Genomic DNA, 3573 nt, shown 5'->3' with positions numbered 1-3573 from the left:
TCATCAGGTTGCAGATGACACCCATTATTATTATTGTTGTTGTTGTCGTCGTCATCAAAATCTGCATCCCACCTTTCTGCCCTTTTCACTACTGGAGAGCCACTGTGGTGTAGTGGTCAAAGTGAAAGACTAGGATCTGGGAGACCTGGGTTCAAATCCACACTCTGCCATGGAAGCTTGGTGGGTAACCTTGGGCCAGTCACACATGGTTAGCCTAATCAACCTCACAGGGTTGTTATAAAGATAAAATGGAGGAGAGACCTACAATGTAAGTTAGCTTGGGTCTCCATTAGGGAGAAAGGTGGAATATAAATGAAGTAAATAAAATCTAAGCACATAAAAGCTGCTGCAGCATTCTTTAAATGGTATCTGGAAGCTGTGGCCAAGTGGCTAAGTGGGAACAAGCAGGAACTGAATCCAGACAAGTTTGAGAAGATGCTGGCTGGGAAAATGATGTTCTACAAATGACTGATTTGCCAACACTGGATGGGATGAGTTTATCTTTGGCAGATTGTGTAAGGAGTTTGGGGGTGCTCTTGGACCCAGCCTTTTAATAGAAAAACACCTTGATGCTGATAATAAGAACACCTTCTTTCAATTACAGCTTGCTCATAAATTATCCCCTAATCATCCCCTCCTCATATATGGGGGGAAAGCTGGATTTCGGAAACAGAGGGATATGCAATTGTAACTATATCAGGGGTGGCCAAACTGCAGCTCAGGAGCCTCATGCGGCTCTTTCCCACAGTCTAATTTAATGTTAATAAAAAGCAAATTTGCATATTTTTCAATAAAAACGTGTGTAATATTTGTTCATGTCTTGCGGCTGTCAAACATCTGACGTTTATTCTGTGTGGCTGTTATGTTAAGCAAGTCTGGCTACCTCTGCTATATGCCCTTTTGTGGAGAAACAGTAGTCAAGACTAAGGGCATCCACCTGTTAGCTGAAAGCCTGGTTATTCTTCCAGTTTAGCCACACTAATCCATGTTGTTATACCCTCTAGACTGGACTAGAGTAATACACTCTTAGTGCTGCTGCTGTTAGATAGCCTGGAAGCGTCAATTAATGCAGCAGCTCACAGGCTAACGGGGGGGAGGGGGGAGAGCAGCTTTGACCAAAACACCTGCTTTGAAATGGTTACACTGGATGCCTAGTTGCTTCCAGGCTCAATTGAAGCTGCTTCTTCTTACATTTAAAGCCCTTCATGACCAACATGTCTGAAAGGCATTTTTAGGTAAACATGCAAAGCCACTCTGAGGCCTCGGTCACATGGAGGATTTGCCGCGCTAAAGGCACGAATGTCAGGCGGATTTTTGGGGCACGATCACACCGCAACATCTGGGAAGCATAGTGCACCCGTGGCCAACCCAGGGCGTCCCGCCGAAGATGTGCAGTAAAAAAGTACCTCGGAAAGTGCACTAGTATCTGGAAAACGTGGGGCAGGGGTGGGCGTCTAATCACGGGAGCGCTAGTATCCCATGGCATTCGGCGTCTGTCCATGTCCCGTCGCAAACCATATGTTTTTCATAAGCACATGTGCACAAACACGGAACTGCACATGCGCACAAACGCAAAACGCTTGCCACGCCACTTCTTTGCCACCCTCCAGCATCGCCGTGTGATCGCCAGCTAACAGCCTAAGCGCAAAGACTCGGGGGACCGTGTGATCGGGCTACCGCACTTTATTTTGCTCCGGGGTGAACAGCCATGCCTCCCCCCCGCATTATCTGGCCCGTGTGACCGTGGCCTGAGTGGACTTTTTGTTGATGCTGTCCTGATGTTTGGAAGACAAATCTCTTACTGAAGCTAGATCCAGAGGAGTTAGTCTGTTGCTGCAAAATAGTAAAAAGTCCAGTAGCACCTTTAAGACTAAAAAACTTTATTTTAGCATAAGCTTTTGAGAAACACAGCCAACTTTGTTCATGTATCTACCCAGAAAATACAATTACAGGACCCAATGGCATCAACTACACAATCTCTGGCTCTTACAGCTGCTCATCCTCCAATGTGACATATGCTCTCATGTGGCAACAATGCCTCTCTGCTCTGTACATACCACAAACCAGCCAACCTCTATGCAAAAGAATAAATGGGCACAAATCTGACATCACAAATTGCAATATTCAGAAACCAGAGGGAGAACACTTCAATCTACCAGGACATTCCATCAAGGACTTAAAGATCACCATAGTTCAACAGAAACATTTCAAAACCAAAATCCAACTGGAATTTATATGTAAATTTGACTGAGTCAGACTTGAATAGAGACTTTGGGTGGTTATCTCATTACTAGAAGTAACTGCCTTTCAGGTATTCCATTCAGATTCATCAATAGAAGGAAGGGGTCACACCCAGCCTGGATTGCGCATTCTACCTTTTCCAATACTTTTGCAACTGCTTTGCATTTACATGGCACTTTCTGCCTCTGGCTCTAATCTAATTAGGTGTTGTGCCAGAAGACTGGAAAAGAGCAAATATTGTTCTGATCTTCAAGAAGGGAAAAAAGGCAGACCCGGGAAATTACAGGCCTATCAGCTTGACATCAATACCTGGGAAAATTCTAGAGCAGATTATTAAATGCTCTGTCTGTGAGCACCTTGACCGGAATGAGTTAATTGGTAGTAGCCAGCATGGGTTTATCAAGAATAAGTCATGCCAGACCAACCTTATCTCCTTTTTTGACAGAGTTACCAAAATGGTTGACTCTGGCAATGCTGTGGATATAGTGTATCTAGATTTCAGTAAAGCATTTGACAAAGTTTCTCATGATATACTTGAGGATAAGCTGGTTAAGTGTGGGCTGGATGGTGCAACCGTTGGATGGATTCATAGTTGGTCGAAAAATCGTACCCAACGAGTGCTCGTAAATGGCTCTGCGTCTACGTGGAGGGAAGTCTTGAGTGGAGTGCCACAGGGATCGGTCCTAGGCCTGGTGTTGTTCAATGTTTTTATAAATGACCTGGAGGAAGACATAGAGGGGATGCTTATCAAATTTGCAGATGACATGAAGCTGGGTGGGATTGCTAATTCTGAAGAAGACAGAGTCAGGATTCAAAATGATCTAGATAGGCTGGAACAGTGGGCTTTCAATAGAGATAAGTGCAAAGTCCTACACTTAGGTACAAAAAATCAAAGGCACAGATACAGAATGGGAGGGACTTGGCTTGACAGCAGCACATGTGAAAGGGATCTAGGTGTTCTGGTTGATCACAAGCTAAACATGAGCCTGCAGTGTGATGTGGCTGTGAAGAAAGCTAATGCAATCTTAGGATGCATTAACAGAAGCATTGTGTCCAGATCACGGGAGGTGGTAGTTCCGCTCTATTCTGCTATGGTCAGGCCTCACCTAGAGTACTGTGTCCAGTTTTGGGCACCACATTTTAGGAAGGATGTTGACAAGCTCGAGCATGTCCAGAAGAGGGCAACCAGGATGGTGAGAGGGTTGGAATCCAAGTATTATGAGGAAAGGCTGAAAGAGTTGGGTATGTTTAAGAAGAAGAAGAAGAGATTGGATTTATACCCCGCCCTTCACTTGGAGTCTCAGAGCGGCTTACAAACTCCTTCCCCTTCCC

The sequence above is a fragment of the Gekko japonicus genome, unplaced genomic scaffold, assembly GCF_001447785.1.
Source record: "Gekko japonicus isolate JY-2015 unplaced genomic scaffold, Gekko_japonicus_V1.1 scaffold332, whole genome shotgun sequence".
NCBI lineage: Eukaryota > Metazoa > Chordata > Lepidosauria > Squamata > Gekkonidae > Gekko > Gekko japonicus.
Note: the sequence above shows the minus strand (reverse complement) of the source record.